The 18,155-nt window shown below is 36.8% G+C and overlaps 1 long non-coding RNA gene across 1 annotated transcript; it reads right to left on the bottom strand.

Annotated features, from left to right (window-relative positions):
• Positions 1–982: 982 nt before the first annotated feature.
• Positions 983–12,790, bottom strand: LOC118496886. The gene is made up of 3 exons (XR_004899448.1): positions 12,781–12,790; positions 1,437–1,442; positions 983–1,074 (listed from the first exon to the last, which is right to left on the bottom strand). It is a non-coding gene; the product is annotated as an uncharacterized LOC118496886 (long non-coding RNA).
• Between the last annotated feature and the right edge of the window lie 5,365 nt (positions 12,791–18,155).

The raw sequence follows: 18,155 nt of genomic DNA, 5'->3' as shown, positions 1-18,155 counted from the left end.
GCTGCATATTGGACAAGAAGAACAAAGTTGGAGGACTGATGCTACCCAACTGTAAGACTTAGTATAAAGTTACAACAATTAAGGCAGTGTGGTACGGACAAAATAATAGGTAAATATATCAATGGAATGAAGTAAAGAGCTCAGATATAAAACCACATAAGAATGGTCAACCAATCTTTGACAAAGCGTCAAAAGGCAATGCAATGGCAGAAAGACAGTCTTAACAAATGGTGTTGGGATGACTGGACATCCACATGCAAAAACATAACCAGACACAGTCATTTTACTTTTGACAAAAATTAACTCAATATGAATTACAGACCTAAATGTAAAATTAAAAAAACAACAACTATAAAACTCCTAGCAGAAAGCATAGGAAAAAATCTAGACCATGTTGAGTTTGGTAATGACATTTTTGCCTACAACACAAATGCTGAATACATGAGAGAAATAATTGATAAGCTGGACTTCATACATTAAAAACTTGTGACATGTAAAAGAGAATATCTAGAGAATTAGCAACTAGCCCCATTCAAGGGGAAAAATTTTCAGGCACATCTGTAGAGAACCGTTTTCCAATACACAGAAAGAACTCTTAAAACTCAACAATAAGAAGACAAATATCTGGATTGAAAAGCTAGCCATAGACCTGAACAGACATTTCATAGAATAAGATATACAGATGACAAATAGCATAAAATAGATGAAATGATAACACATGGGAATAACATAAAAGGATGCTCAGCCTCATATTATAATTAGAGAGTTGCAAATTAAAACAACAGGATGCCACTACCCTCCTATAATAACAGTGAAAACCCCAAACAGGGACACTGCTAAATGCTGGTGAGGATGTAGCACAATAAGAACTCGTATTTGTCACTGGCGGAAAAGCAAAAATGGTGCAGCTACTTTGGGAAGTAGTTCGGTAGTTTCTTACAAAACTGAATATACTCTAATCGGGCAATCTAGCAGTCACTCCCATTGTTATTCATCCAAATGAACTGAAAACTTATGTGTACATAAAAACCTGCACACTAATGTTTATAGCAGCTTTATTCATAATTGCCAAAACTTTGAAGAAATTAAGGTGTTTTTCAGTAGGTGAATGGATAAACTTTGGTGCATCCTATTAATGGAATATTATTCAGCACTAAAAAAAAGAGTTATACAGCCATGAAAGACCTGGGAGATTCTCAAATGTATGCTACTAAGGGAAAAAGCCAATCTGAAAAGGCTATATAAAGTATGGTCCAGATATATAACATTCTGGAAAAGGCAAAGCAATAGAGACAGTACAAAGGTCAGTGGTTGCCAGGATTTGGAGGATGGGGAAGGAAGAATAGACAGAGAACAGAGAGTTTTTAAGGGAGTGAAACTATTATATGTAACACTGCAATGATGGATGCATAGGAACAGTGACCCCTAAAATCAACTGTAGACTTTGAGTGCTAATGGTATGTCCACATAAGTTTATTGATTGTAGCAAATGTTTCACTTTGGTGAGGGTAGGTTGTGTGTGGGGACAGGGGTTTTAGGAGAACTCCGTACCTTCTTTTTAGTTTTGCTGTGAGCCTAAAACAGCTCTACAAAATTTTTTTAATAAACAAAAATTTATTTAAAAAATATGCTATTTTAAAAAAACATTAGTGTGAATACTCTTGAAGAGATATTCTGCAATCAAAACAGCATAGAAAACAGCATAAAAAGACCAAGTATATTGGTCTATACTTTATCTTATTTCTTAGAAAACTATGTTGTCATTTAAACATTTTAACGTGTGAATACAATTGAGTTTAGGTGAAGATTTGGCATCTATTTTTGGAAATTGTTGAACCAGTGTGCACTTGACTTCAAAAATGGCAAAATGATATAAATGCCTTCATAAAAGGTACATCCAAACGACCATTTATACTTAGAATGTATAATTAAAGGAAAGGCACAATGGGTGCTGAATAAAAGCACAGAGAAAGAAAAAAGCTATAATGAAGGTATGTGGTGTTATGATATAGAAGCTGTATATTTAGAGGCTAGAGAGAAAAAGTGGTGGCTTACCTGTGATGAAAAAAATCAGTTCCTGTATATGGGCTGAGTAAAACTTATTTTGAAATTGTTGCATGAAATGGTCCAAACAGTGCAAACATTTTTTTAAACTTTGCCTCTAGATGATTTTTTCCTGCTGAATTGAGATAATTGACATATAACAATGTTTAAGTTCAAGGCAGGGATTTTCAACCTTTTTCCTCTCATGGCACACATAAACTAATTGTTAAAATTCTGTGGCACACCAAAAATATATATTTGTTGACCTGACAAAAAGTAGGTGTAATTTTGATTCATTCACACTGGATGGCTATTGTTATGTTGGCTGCTGTCATTTTTTCATTTGACAGTCTGAGGGAAAGGAGGTCAGTGCCCTGACTAGTCAGGTGTTCCATGTTTTAAAGATTCTTGCAGCACACCAGTGTGCCTGCTGCAGCACACCAGTTGAAAATCACCGGTTTAAGGTTTGCAGCATGTTGATATACACTAATATAATGCAATGTGATTATCTCTGTAGCATTAGCTAACATCTCCATCACATATCTCATGATTGCCACTGCTGAGGACATTTAAGATATGCTCTTAGCAACTTTCAGGAATGTAATGCAGTATTGTTAATTATAATCGTGGTGCTGTGCATTAGATCCCCAGTACTTAATCGTATTCTAACTGGAAGTTTATTATCTTCGACCAACTATTCTCCATGTCCTCAGTACTGGATAACCACCAGTCCTCCTTGTTTCTCTGACTGTGGATTTTATAGATTCTACATGTCACTCAGTATTTGTCCTTCTCTGTCTGATCTTTCTACTTATCATAATGCCCTCAAGGTCTGTTGTGTCACTGCAAATGGCTGGCTTTCCTTGTTTCTCATGGATGAAAATAAATATATTCAGGTCTTTGCCCTGACCCCCAAGTTCAAATATATATATACGTCACATCTCCACCTGTTCATCCATTTATAGACACTTAGATTATTTCCATACATTGGCTATTGTGACTAGTGCTGCAGTAAACTTGAGAATGCAAATCTCTCGTCAATATCTTGTTTTCATTTCCTTTGAATATGTACCCAGAAAAGATATTCTTGGATCACATGGCAGTTCTATTTTTAATTTTTTCAGGAATTTGTTTTCCATAGTGGCCGTACTAATTTACATTCTCACCAACTGAGTTGAAACATTTCTTGTCAAGGGAGATAAAATCTTTGTGAAAGTTGAAGAGGCAGTTGACTTGTGGTTTGAATGCTCTATAAGTGTGTCTTGTGATGTAAACTGTGGAGCAGAGGAGACCAGCTCTCTCCAGAGAGCTTTGCTGCAGAACGAAGATCTACTGAACTTGGCCTCCTTCACCTGAAACCTGCCCTGTCTCACAAGGACTGATCCTTTCACTTCAGTTGTAAGAAAGTCTGGATGCAGAGACTTCGAGTAAACTGCCCAAAGCCACAATAAATAATCAGTGAGTCAGGGTTTGAGCCCATTTCCATCCGACTCCAGTTATCCCAAGTTTACAAGTTACAAAAGATCTATAAATTGAAGAATATTAGCATCTAAGCGACAGTCACAATACAAATATAATGTGATGCTTTTCACCAGTTACACAAGAATATCTAAGGGAGTGATCATCAAATTGCTATACAGACTCCTGTGATTTCAGGAATGAATCTTCCAACAAACAATATAGAATTCAACTTTTTGAGAAAACAGTTTATCTTGTCATATATGGCATGCTGGGTGCCTTCAATAATTATATTTGAAAAGAGCATGGATTTCACTACACACAATTTGAAAACCATGGGCTTAGCTTGGAAGAGAACAATAGACATTTCAAAGTAAAAAAAAAATGTTGCGTTAAACAGGGAGAGAAAGCTTCCTGAGTAGAATTTATGTAATTTCCAAAGAGCATTTGCAACACACAATGCCACATGAAATCCTTAAAATGGAGCAGAATTGAGCAATAAGGAAAGAACATGGCTAAGCTGCAAGGAGACGTTTACTGTGGGTGCTATTCCTTGTGCTGCAGACGCGTTTGCCGTTTTAGTAAGAATAGCAGCTACTGCAGTTCTCCGTAGTCATGTGTTTGGAAAACATTACAAAAGTGACTTTGACAAAGTGATTTGAGAGGGAATATAACATCCAGGTGAAGTCCTGCAAGCCAAGAGAAGTGGAGTCAAAGAGAAGCATATGATTAAACCTGGCTCAGGAACTTCAATGTGGCTAATCTGAAAAGACAGTCTAATAGAGCCAGCTAAGTACTTCTCACTTATGCTTTCTCTGTTGCTTTGGGACACTTTGAACTTTCATCTGTGTGACGTGCAAGCTCATGCTGATCAGAGCTGGTTAGCATTCCAGGTACCATATCACTTATGTATTTCAGTTTGTAGATGAATTAACTGTCGATTGAGTGTTTTCTGGAAGATTATTGATGAAAGCAATATGCACACTCTGTAGTGTGTCTATTTGTTAAAGACATTGCCTTTTAGAGGTAATAGAATAAAATATACTTTGCAGCTCAAAATTTCTAACCCAACACAATATTGGTGTAATATACCTCAGGAAAAAAAATAGCTGGGCTGGTGATTTTTTGCCACATTTCATTCTGGATTTTGGGAACAGTTATTATAGTCATTATTTATATTTCTAAATAGGCTTTTTGAAAAATAATAACATTTTGTTATAAGAAATAACACAATATGATTGCTTATTCCTGCTAAATTGTGAGCCTCTCAAGATCTTAAACAGCGTCTTAATTCATCTTTGCCCCATCCCAGCACAGTTTCTGGCATACAGTAGTTACTCGATATTTTTTGCTGAAATATATCGGCAATATATAGACATATATGTCGGCCTTTCATAAATTTAATGTGAGTGGAAATAAAGCTCATCGAAATGGTGTCAATTAATTAGGTTAATGACCTTGCATAAGAGGAGTGTAATGGGAAAGTTAAAGGCATAATGGGCTTTGGAATTAGACACCTCTTAGGTTAAAATTCTTGCTCTGCTATTTATTGGCTGTGAAATATTAAGCTTCTTAGTTCATCTTGAAGCTTTAGTTTTTTGCACCCATAAAATAAGTTAAAATAACTTATTAGCCTCATAGTGTTGCTGGAATAGTAAGTACTATATTATAATAATGTATAATACAGAAAAGAGTACCTGTCTTTTTGTTAATTAACAGTATAAAAAATAGGTGTTAAGACCCTCAAAAGGCTGGTATAGGAGATTCTTTGACTTAAATATGTTTGCATATTTGTATATTTATTCTACAAACCTGAGGTGACTTAACTCCTTTTGTTACTCTTTTCCCCTAAAGCCCATTTTACACTTTGTAGAAGTCTCCCTTAACCCAAAAGAACACTTAAGAATCCAAAAAGGACAATTGATATTTTACTTATGTTTTCAGAGGAAGATGAAGGAAAGAATCATACAACAGCCTGCACAATATAATTTCAAAAACAACAATAAAAACTCAAAACAACAATAACGCTCTAACCACTCTGCTTTCTCCAGCTTTTTTGTACCTAGGAAAGCTTCCCCATTCTCTTCTTTGTTTCCCTCTACTCTCCTAGTTCTTCGGTTTCTCCAGTCAAGCTTATTTCAGCCTCTCTCCCCACTCCCCAAATATGTTTCATGTCAGCTCAACTGCATGCAGAAAAAGAAAACGAAGTAAAATGAACTAGACAACCTACTGCTCAAGAGAATCCTCAGGCAGTGGTAGTGGTGAAGGTGAGAAAAAGAAGTCGTCACCTTTTTGCACAAATAGACAGTTTCTCAAAGGTAAACACATGGATGACAGGGGCTCCCAGAGCCTACTCTTCCCATTATCCTTCATGTCAGAGCGCAACTTGCACAACTCGATGCAGGGCTCTACTTTTTAAATTTTTTTATTCCTCACTCAAGGACATTGTCTTAAACATTTTAGTGAGAGAGGAAGTGAGAGAGGAAAGGAGAGAGAGAAACATCAATTGGTTTCCTCCCTTATCTGTTCAGATAGGAGATCAAATTGGCAACCTAGGTATGTACCGTGACTGGTAATCAAACCCCCAATCTTTTGGTTATAGGACTACATTCCAACCAAGTCACACCAGCCTGGGCAGAGACTTTGCTTTTAATGAGCACTCCCTGGTGTTATTGTTAGGCCTGTGGATTCCCAGCCAAAGGCGACATTTCCTCACGTGTTTCAGTAGTTGTGGCATTGATACCGAGTGTGGGCCAATGAGATGCATGTGGAATTGAGCTTGGGAAATCTTGATCAGAACACCTGAGGCAAATATACAATTGTAGTTATTTAATACAAAAACATATCAGCTAGACCTTGAAGAGAAGGAGTTAGATCTCTTAGAAAGATTGATACCAGAGCAAGAGGGGAAAGCTAGAACTGTGGAATGGTTTGTTTTGTTTGACATCCAGAATGAGAAAAGTCTGCATTATAGTAGAGATCTCCCCAAGCTTAGTTGTCTTTGGGGTAATCCTGCTTCACGTACAGCAACACATTCCCTGCCTAACTGGAATGGTACAAGAATGAGAACACACATACACAAGTGAGAAAATGGGTCTCAATAGGTCTAATTGGTTTTATCTTTCAGGAAGGCCTGGGAGGAGTTTGTGTCACAAAAAGTTGAGGTCAAGGAAGGGAAGCATTTGCCTTAAGCATCGAAGATTTTAATCTTGAGTTTACGGGTTGGGAGAACTTCTGGGTCCTGCAGGTCTGGCCAAGATTGGGAAGATAAAACACAGTGTAGCCCTGGTTGGGTAGCTCAGGTGGTTAGAGTGTCGTCTTGATAAAGTGAGATTGTGGGTTTGATCCCCAATCAGAGCTCATACGAGAATCAACCAACTAATGTACAAATAACCGGACCGAAAAAAATCGATGTTTCTGTCTCTCAAATTAGTTTTAAAATACAAATAGTGTTGCTTTACTTGTTAAACTTATCAGTATTACGGCTTGGAGGGAAACCTAAGAACAAGAAATCAGGGCTCAGGAAAGCAGAAAAACAGAGGCTTCTTATGTCCTATGAAGCCTGGCCTGGGATCCCAGGTAATCTAGGCTCTCCCTCTGTGGTTTTGTTTTCTGGATTCCTAGCACCTCTGAGGGGTGAGCTGCTGAGGGGTAGGGTGGGGTTGGGAGGAAGAGGACTATAGGGAGTTGACAACTGGAGCATCAAGGGGGGTTCACATTTGTGTGGGCAAGCCACAACACAATTACAGAAATATATATTGAAAATGCTCCTAGCTTCCCTCTGTGTTAGTCAGGGTAACACTGCAGGCAGACACAGATACACTCCACATGTCAGTAGTTTGTCACAAAACAAGTTAATTCTGCATTTGTGTGAAGTCCTGTTGGAGGAGGCAGGGACAGTGGGGAGGGTTGAGGAACAGATAAAACAGGGTGCCTATGAGCTCTGCAATCAGATTTTTTGGGTTCAAATTCTAGCTCACCATAGACTAATTCTGTGACCTTGATTAATCTTGCTACATTTTGAATATCTATCCTATAAAAGTAGTAAGTTTACATTATAATATGAGAAAAGTATAAATTAAATCACAATGGGATAATAATAATACACAGTTCATAGAAATGTAAATACTAAATGAGACAATTCATGAAAAGGACTTAATGCTGTAACTGATGCATAATATACAGTCAACACATGTTAGCTACTTTAATTTTTATTAGAATACATAATTGAAATTTTAACCTTTTCTATGATGTCAGTATTTCTGTCCTTTTATTACTGAACTCTGATTGTAGGTCAGAATCACTTAATAAGCTAAAATATTGTCCGGGAATAGATTTTGAGCAACTGTTACATTTATTCCTAATGCTATGACAGTCCTTTATGTTCTGCCTACTTCCCTAGTCAGTGACACACAGTGTGAAGATTCCCTTAGGAAAAAATAGAGAAGACAACACTAATTAACAATACCATTATTTAGCACTTCTGCTCCTTTATCTAACAGTCAGGCACCCTCCTCCCCACTCCCTAGAATAGATGGTATAATATTATTTTCTCTTGATATTGATATTAATGATATTTTGCTAGTGGGTACATGTTCAGAGGTAAAGATAAACTATTATTCAATTTCATTTGACAAATTTTAAGACCTACTATGTGCCAAGTACTGTTCTAGGAACATATCAGTGAACAAAGTAAATGATTCCTATTTTTGTAGAGTTTATATTCTAGGTGGGGGAGGTACCCAATAATAAGCAATATAATGAAAAATAAGTAAATTATGTAATATGCTGGGAGATGATATATGCAAAGGAATGAAGCAGACATTGAATGAGGTAAAGAAGATTTGGAGTAGGAGGTGGGTGTTGGTTGGAAATTAATACATGTTCTTCAGTTGGGTCCTCTCTGAGAAGATAATAGTTGAGCAAAGACCTGAAGAAGGTAAGAGAGTTACCCAGACAAATCACTGATGGAAAAGGGTTCCTGACACAGCTATCAGCTTGTGCAAAGGCCCAGAGCAGAGCACTTGTATGGCTTCCCTGCAAGGTTAGTGTAGAAGTTAAAAGAGAACCAGGTCACTGAAACCCTTGTGGTTGATCTGGAGATGCTCTACTCAGCTCCTCTTTCAAGAAAGAACTTGCTGCCCAGTGCAGGGAGAGTGTTCTGCAGGCAAACCTCAGCTGTCTTTCAGAGTTGCTTTCAGCTAGAGAGTTGATTTGCCCAATGTCACATCCGTCCCAGCGCAGCCTGTATCCAGCAGTTGAGTGGTAAAAAAGCTCATCCACTGCAGCTCAGGGAGGGACACAATGATAGGCTCCCTAACAGGTTAGGTTGGCTGAGGCTTCACAGGGCTTGCATCGCAGGTCATTTCCCTCTGTCACATCCTGCTTCCCCCTTTTTTTTCACAGGTCATGATCTTCTAGAGAACATAGTCTGTGACAGCATTGAATTATTGTTATTATAACTTAATGCAACATAAATTAGATCTAAAATTTCGTATGCATTTCTCTTAGGTATTCTCTAGTAGTGAAATTGCTGAATTGTATGTATATGCCTAGTAAATAGGACCAAACAGTTTTCCAGCATCACTGTGTCAATCTGTAATTGTACATGCAAGATATGAGAATTCTGCTTGCTCTGCATTCTGGCCAACACTGAGCAGCATTTTATTTTTAATTTAGCTATTCTAAGTTATTGTCCTTTTATTATCTATTACTGGTGTCATGTTGTGGTTTTAACTTGTATTCCTTGAACACTAATGAAGTTAAGCAACTTTAATATACTTAGTGCCATTTATATCCTATTTTATAAAGTCTTTATTCAATTCTTTTGTCCATTTTTTGGTCAGGTTTGTTGTTTTTTAGAGAGGAAAAAGGAAGGAGAAAGAGAGGGGGAGAAACATCAATATGTGGTTGACTCTCATGTGCCCCCTACTGGGGACCTGGCCCCCATAACTCAACCATGTCACTTGACTGGGAATTGAACCAGTGACCCTTTGATTCACAGGCCCATGCTCAATCCACTGAGCTACACCAGCCACAGCATTTTTTCTCAATGTTTTTGGGAGTTATTACACATTTGAGATATGTCCTCTATGTAATATATGGGTTAGGAACATCTTTCACTTTAAGGTTTGCTTTATTTCTTCCTTAATGGTGTCTTTTGTTGAATATAGGTTCTGAGTCTTAATACAGTGCACTTTAAAGTCTAGACATAAAGCTTTTATGTCTTTATGTTTCATTTGAGAAATCGTTTCTTGTGTTAATTTTATCACCTGTTTTTCTATGTTTCTTCTAAAAACTTCAACATTTTACCTTTTACATTGAGATTTGCAATGCCCTTGGAATTGATCTGATGTTAACCAGGGGTCAAGGCACTTAAAATACATATATCCAACTAATGTATGGGTTTTTCCATTTTTTAAAATTCTACTGATATTTGCTTTGCATATTTTGAAGCTGTGTTATTGGGAGAATATGGATTTAAGATTCTGATATTTTTTGTGGGACTGACTTTCAAGCAATTGAAATTGATTGAATGACTTAATTTTTACAGTATTACTAAGTATATTTTCTATGCTGCAATTTATATCCGCATGACTATTTTGTAACTACCAATCTGTACTTCTCAATCCCTTCACCTTTTCTACTCTGTCTCCCAAACCACTTTTTCTCTGGCAACCACCAGTCTCTTCTTTATATCTATGATTCTGTTTTGGTTTTGTTCGCTCATTTATATTTTTCCTTAGATTCCACACATAAATGAAATTAGGTGGTATTTTTCTCTCTCTGACTGATTTATTTCACTTAGCATAATACCCTCTAGGTCCATCCATGCTGTTGCAAATGATAAGATTTTGTTTCTTTTTACAGTTGAGTCATATTCCATTGTGCGTGTGTACATACACTTGTCTGTTGATGGGCACTTGGGTTGCTTTCATAGTTTTGGGATTATAAATAATAGTGCAATGAACTCAAAGGTGTGTATAGTCTTTTGAATTAGTAGTTTTGGGTTTCTTCGGGTGTATAGATCTTGAAGTGGAATTGTTGGTTCATAAGGCAGTTTCATTTTTAATTTTGTGGAGAACCTCCATACTGTTATCCACAATGGTTTCACCAATCTGCATTCCCACCAACTTTGCAGGAGCCTTTGCTTTTCAACACATGTTTTTGATTTATTGACAGTGGCCATTCTCTGGTAATTAATAATGTTGAACATCTTTTCACGTGTTATTGGACATCTGTTTTTTTTTTTTTGAGAAATGTCTGTTTCAGTCCTTTGCCCATTTTTGAATTGGATTTTTTATGGTATTGAATTGTATAATTTCTTTATAAATTTTGGATATTAAACCCTTACCAGACTATCTTTTTATTTTTAACATCTAACAATGCTTCTTCCTGAAAGCCTACTTTGATGTTAGTTTGGTGTTATCTAAACCAGCTAAACCAATGCTTTTCATTGTTGTGAGGTTTTGTATGATGTTTTATCTTTCCGTCTTTTACATCAGTCTTTCTGTGTTGTTATATTTAAAGTGTTCCTCTTGAAAAGTAGCATGTAGTTTCTTTTTATTCAGCCTGGCACTTAATCTTTAATTAACTATTAAGTTTAATAGAGTATTAAGCTCATATGCACTTAATGCAAAATAGAACATACCATCTTATTATTCTCTTACTCTTCAGCCCATCTCTTTTATGATTCTGTTCCCCTTCATTTTTGGCTTTGTTTTGTTTAACCAAAACACTTAAAATGCAGTTATATTTTTTCTACCATTAACTTGTTAGATGAATATTTTAAATTATTTCTCTCCTTTCCTTTTTCTTTCTTTCTTTCTTTCTTTCTTTTTTGGTTACATGGGTATATCAGTGTGCATCTTTAATATACTGAGACTAATACTAATTTTTAACTGCCTCCAGATCTAAAACATAATTCTGTTTAACTCTCATATCATTTGCATTATTCTGTCACATAATGTTACATTAATGTATTTTTAACTCTACAAGTCAATACTAATACTGTTTTTGGTAGTCAATATAGCTCTATCTTGAGTCACATATCTGTGCTTTCTGGATCACTTCATTCATGTCTGCATGTTTTTCTGCATTTTTTTCTTTTGTTTAGGAAAATTTCCTTTCTTTTGAAGACCTCCTTTTTAATGGTCTTTTGGTAATTAAGTCTCACACTTAAAACATTCTGAAGCATATTTCTTTCATCTTTTTTAAAGAATATTTTAGTGGGCATAGAGTTCTGGTTAGTACTTACATTATTTTAACACATAGCTGTCATTCCATTGTCTTTTATTTAAAAACATTATTACTGAGCAGTGGATTACTTTTGAAAGTAATCAGTCAGTTTTATTACTGTCCTTCAAAGTTTGCTGCCCACCTCAGAGGTTTTTTCTTTGATGTAAGTGCTTAGCATGTTTGTGAAGATCAGCCTATGTGTGGTTTCTCTGTATTTATTTATCCTACTTAGAATTTGCTGAGCTTCATGATTTTGTAGATTCATAGCTTATATTTGATATTTTAAAGTCTTGGCTATTATTTTTACAATGATTGCTCTGCCCAATTCCTCTTTCATCTTTTTCTTGTACTCTAATTTTATAAATAGTGTATCTTTTCACTTGGTCTAGCATGTCCTATAGCCTCCCTTCCATTATTATTATTTTCTCTTTGCTTCATTTTCAAGAATGTACACATATACACATATAATTTGAGTTTACAATCTTGTGTTCTGCCATGCCAAAACTACTATTAAATCTACATGATAAGCTCTTAATTTTAGATAAGTTGTTTTAGCTATGGAATGACCATTGTTACTTTTTTTATTATAACTTTTGTTTCTGCCTTATGATACTTCAACTTTCATGGTTTGTCCATCATTTTCTCTACTTTCTTGAATTTTGGATTTATTCTTCTCAACTTGTTTCAATATTGGCCAGTGTGTGGGTCTGCTTCTCTAATATGATTTTTCTCAAAGGTCCTCTGATGTTATCTCTGAGAACATGAGTGCTCTACGTCACTTGAAAACAAGACTAAATGACCTCTGTGAAACTATACTGGCTCTTAGATGTTTTCTTCTTCACAACTCAATTCAATGCTTTCCAGATCAAATTATTGTACACTTATCCTTTAAGACACTGTCAGGGACTTTTGCAACTTCAGAAATATAATCCATGATCCAGGCTTTTGCAGAGATTGATCAAATCAGTAAGAGGAAGCAGCATATATAAAATAATTGTAAAATAATTACGTGGTAAATTGTGTGATAGTAACTGTAAGGACAACAGCTCAGGGAGAGGAGGCATTGGTGCGGACTGCAGTAACAGTAGTAACTGCCCTAGTAATCTGAAGAGAGAGCCCGGTTCTTACATAATATCTGGCAATATAACTTAGTAGAACTGAACTGAGAGTAAATTGACCCTTCTTTTATTAAGAATAGATTTCTTGTTATCACACTAGAACAGATATTGAGGACATCAGGATCTTTAACATTCTGCAATAATTCACATGGCTGATTTTTAGATTTCTACTATTGATGTTAAAATTAAATTCATATGGGGGCTGCAGCCTTTTTTGGTTCTACCTTTTTATGTCTGTCTCTAGCTCTTTGTCTTTATGTGTTGGCTCTCTCACAACTGGAATGTGATTAAATTAATTGGTTTAAAAATACATTGCGTGTCATACTGTGAATATTGGGTTTAAATACAATTGCAGTAGGTTGCACTAATTAATTAATTGGGTTTTATCTTACAAGGTTTGAGTTAAGGATGCTTGAGCATAATATGTAAATTTATGCAGAATGTGCAAATTGATATTTTGATTTAAGCATCCTGTCACATAGGAAAGAAATATTGAATGTAAAAAGTATGATGTAAGCTGGATTTATTTATCCTGTGGGTTGATTTATTTATCCTGTGGTTGACTTATCACAAAAGCAACACCAAATGCTTGCTGGGCTGGGTGGGGCTGATCTAGAGGGAAGATAGACCTAGAAACCTAGAACTCAGAATATTTAAAGTTAATTTATTTCAAAATGTATGTGGCTCAAATATCTAAAGGTAGGACAAAAGGTACTGATTAAATGAAAGCTTTTCTGGTCTGGCTTTAAAGAACCTATTTATATCTTAACTGACATTTCCTCTTTTATTAGTGTTTTCAGTCCTATGCATTCACTAAGCCAGCATTTAACAAGCTGCCATAGTGTACCTTGTACTTGTGACAATATTGGAGACAGGCAGACTAACAGAATGCAGTTCTTCTTAAAGCTATCAGAATGTGGGAAGTATACATGTGCAAATAATTATGATGTATTGTGATAATACGTTAATAAATTTCAGGGTTGCTACAGTCTGACTTGAAGTGATATTCTGTTCATTCCTTGAGATACCGTTATAAATCAAAAGTGGGGTCTTTACTTGATTAACTAAGAATGCATTCAGTGATAGCTAACAGAAAACCCAGCTATAGTGGTTTAAGTAGATAGCAGTTTATTTTTCCCACACTAAAGAAAATCTTAAAGTAGTGGTCACTGGCATTAGTTCAGTGACTCAATAAATAGTTGATGATTAGTCAGTGCTTAGATCTCCGAGACTTTCTTGGCAGAAAAAAAGTGAAAGGAGGGGGAGAGGAAGGAGTTGTTTCTTTATTAACTTTGCATTTTTATTCAGGAATAAGGACCCTTTTCCTCTCTTGGTTAGCCTTTCCTTTATACCTGTCAGACCCAAGATACAAGTTCAAGTTTAAAGCAATCACAAGCCAAGAACAATGCTAGTGCAGGGACTGATGGTCATGATTTGTGACTTGGGGTTGGTGGAATTACTCTCTTTGATCAAGATCTTCCTTCACTGTTATCTGAACTTTTTTTTTAGTCAGAGAAAAAGAGGTATAGTAATAGCTTTTACGAAAGTAATGACTATATGCCACAGCTTTCATCTCTTAAAGAATATTAGTAGAAGTAGCTTTGTAACCCATGGCAACATTTCTTCATACCCCCTTTCTTAATTTATTCTGTTCCTCAACCTCTTGAGACTCACATAATTGTTCCAAGGTCTTTCTATTTATTCTTTACCCTCACTTTCCTACCAAAACCCATTTTTCTCTTTGCTGAAACTCTGAAACACAGTTCTGCTCCCTTGGCAATTGCCCAAATTCTGTCCCTCTCATTCACCCGTTCTACTATACTGCTATCTCCTATTCATATCTTTTCTTCCACCAAATAATTCTGTCTACTGCCTCCTTCTCTTTCTGCTGTCTCATTTGATATTCTTAACTGTGCAGGAATCCCTGAGCAAGACAATCAACTCTGACAGCCTTCTTTAAGAAATTCAACCTATTCCTTAAATTCTGCACTACACAGGATGGTCCAAGAAGTAGTCAGAAGGCATCCTTTTTCTTTAGAAAAGGAGAAGAACAAGAGAGAAAGGAAACAGAGAAAAAGGGAATACTTATATATGAATAACTTTGTTATAGTTATATAAGTTCTGCAACAAATGTTCAATATTAATTAGTCTGCACAGAGAATAAAATGATACATTGAGAAATAAGTGATTAATATTTTTGTGTTGGAAATTGCCCTGCCTGGTTTCAGAAGCTGTAACCTACCCCATGGCTAAGGCTGAGTGAGTGACCTTTAGACCAGAAGCCACTAAGGAGACAAGGCTTATCTCCTTTGCAAGGGCACCGCTTCTGCTCTTTTTTCTTCATCCATAACTGGTCCCCAATGCTTGATCGGTTAGCCAATGATGGGTAAGATTCCCCAAGGGGGGAACCACCTAAGACAGGCATGATCGCCTGGAGGCCCTCAGGGAAGGACTTGGGGGGCTATGGAAAAGAGGGTGATGGGCTCTCATCCCTCGGCTTTGACAAAACCTGAATCCTCATTCCGTCTGCAAGAAGTTTTGTAATCTCTTGGCTGCCTTACTATGCCTGCCTGACTTAAGCTTGAGACAATGTCTTAAGACTGAAACAGTGCTGGTGGTGGGTACCACCCTGTGCTGGAAAGGGTAGGTTCCCTAGGGCAATCAGGCCTAAGAAAGAATATGCAAAATCCTGTGAAACCTACTTTGTTTGGAATGCTCTCAATTAAATGATAAAGGTCTGAGCAGGAACTGAGTTTGTTTCCCAAAGTTTTGTAGCCTTTAGCTAACAGATCCTGACTCACAATAAGCCCTCAGAATTCCTTGTATGTAATCTATTGTTTGACCCTTACTGCCTGATAATGATTAATGAGCTTTACCTGTATTTCTGTGCAAAACGAACCTAATAGAAGCCCATTGAGGAACAGGCTCCTGACCCTTCTCCTTTGAGAGATCAACCACCTTTCCCCCCCAAGCAGATTATGTCTTGGTAGACTTATTCTCATCCTTGGTGGCAGGGTGTGGGGGGCCCTATGGATAGAGCCCCTCCCCACACTTTTGGAGTTAAGAAATGAAATGGAGTTCAAGAGGTGTGTCAGGAGGACCAGGTAAAGGTCAATGAAGACAAGAATAAAATTATGGTGTATAGAATTCCATTGTGTAAATGTACTATAGTTTTTTTTTTCCTCCATTTATTTACTGATGGGTACCTAGGTTGCTTCCAGTACTTGGCTATTGTAAATTGTGCTGCTATGAACATTGGGGTGCATTCTATGCAGCTTCTACCCTTTGCAGCAGCATGGATGGAACTGGAAAGCATTATGTTAAGTGAAATAAGCCAGGAGGTAAAAGATGAACACCATATGATCTCACCTTTAACAGAAACCTTAACAACAAAACAAACAAACAAGCAAAATACAATCAAAGACACTGAAATAGAGAACAGGCTGACAGTGACCAGAGGAGAGAAGGGAGGGAATTTCAGGGGAATTTCAGGGGAAAAGGGGAAGGGTTTACAGGAACAAGTACAAAGGACACATGGACAAAAACTAGGGGTGGGTGGAAATGGGAGGGAATTGGGGAGGCCTGGGTGGGTGGGCTGGGATGGGAGTAAAAGACAGAAAACTGTACTTGAACAACAATTAAAATAAAATTAAAAAAAGACAAACACCACCCCCACCCCCTACCAATAAAAAGAAAAGAATAAAATCATGGGATAAAATATCATAGAATAACTTATATACTACTTTCTACTCAAATTTACTTTTCCTTCTTTCTCTATTTCACCTGTAATTTCAGCCACTCAGTATTTCTAACTTTGTTTTCTGATTAACTTTACTTAACCTGCAAATGTTTTCTCCCTAAAAATAAAAAAGGATTATATTTCATAAATCCTTCTCTGCCCATTTTCCCATTGCCTATATCAGTTCTCTATGATACAGTTTTTCTTTACATACTTTGTAAGAAAAGACAGAAGAGTTGCATAATTTGCCTGTGTTGCCTACATTTCATACTTTGAGATATACTCCCTCTTACTTAAGGAAGTATATTCATTTAATTGTGGCTCTATGAAGACATGATGTCTTTTTGGCTACCAGGTTTATAACCATTTCAGTTTTGTAGGAATCTCTGAATGAGTTTTATTAGAATCTGACTTCAATGATTTCCACATCAACAATACCCGAGTGTTTAACTGTGACTTAATTTATTCATGCATGCTGTCAGTCATCAAACAGGTATCGAAGAGTTCTAACAAATACATTGAATTTGTGGGACTCAATACATAGTGATAGTAGTCGACATTTTTCCCATGGACCATTCCAACCCCATTTATAGACTAGAGATTTCCTACCCCATTGGTTGATATGTCAGGATGTTGCATAGATTTTTCTAGCCATGCTGATATTGGAATTAAAAGCCTCTGTTTATCTTCTGAACCAAAAACATAATCATTCTAGTAATCAATGTTTTTGGTTTAGTGTCATTATTTAAAACTAAATTCTTAACTAATTTGATTTTCTCTCTTGCCTCAGCTCACTACTTCTTAGGTCTGGAAACCTATAATGCTTGTTTACAGTGGTTCCCAGTACCTCCAAAGTTAAATTGGAGTAAGGGAGACAGAGGAAGGACATATTCTTGTATATGGGCTTCTTTGCTTTTCAGTTTCCCCTCCAAGATTTCTGTGGTAAGCAAGTCCAATCTAAAATTTCCAAAATGTGGCTTTTATCTCTCCTCTGGTTTAGTGCTTATGATATTCTACTTCAGTGTACCTCACACAGGTGTTCCTTGTTGGGATGTCCCAGGCCCTCTAAGATTCCACTTACATCTTGGAATAAAAATGCATATGTCACCTGGTTGGCGTAGCTCAGTGGATGGAGCGCGGGCTGGGAACCAAAGTGTCCCAGGTTCGATTCCCAGCCAGGGTACATTCCTGGGTTGCAGGCCATAACCCCCAGCAACCGCACATTGATGTTTCTCTCTCTCTCTCTCTCTCTCTCTCCCCCCCCCCCCCCCTCCCTTCCCTCCCTAAAAATAAATAAAATCTTTTAAAAAATGCATATGTCTCCTTGCCCTGCCCTCTGTGAAAGGGCAGTTTGCTCCCAGTGTAGTCTGCTGATGCTCTACTCTTTGGCTAGGTGGATGACAATGGCAATGCATCACATGGTTTGTAAAGCATCGTCTTCCTCCTTTCTATTGAATGTATGGGGGTGACACTGGTTAACAAGATTATCCAGGTTTGAGATGCACAATTCCCCAGCACATCATCTGTACGCTGTATCGTGCATTTACCACCTTAGGTCA

Source organism: Phyllostomus discolor, chromosome 9, assembly GCF_004126475.2.
Source record: "Phyllostomus discolor isolate MPI-MPIP mPhyDis1 chromosome 9, mPhyDis1.pri.v3, whole genome shotgun sequence".
NCBI classification, from domain to species: Eukaryota; Metazoa; Chordata; class Mammalia; order Chiroptera; family Phyllostomidae; genus Phyllostomus; species Phyllostomus discolor.
The sequence above is the reverse complement of the archived record's forward strand: the minus strand, read 5'-3'. Positions and strand labels throughout refer to the sequence as shown.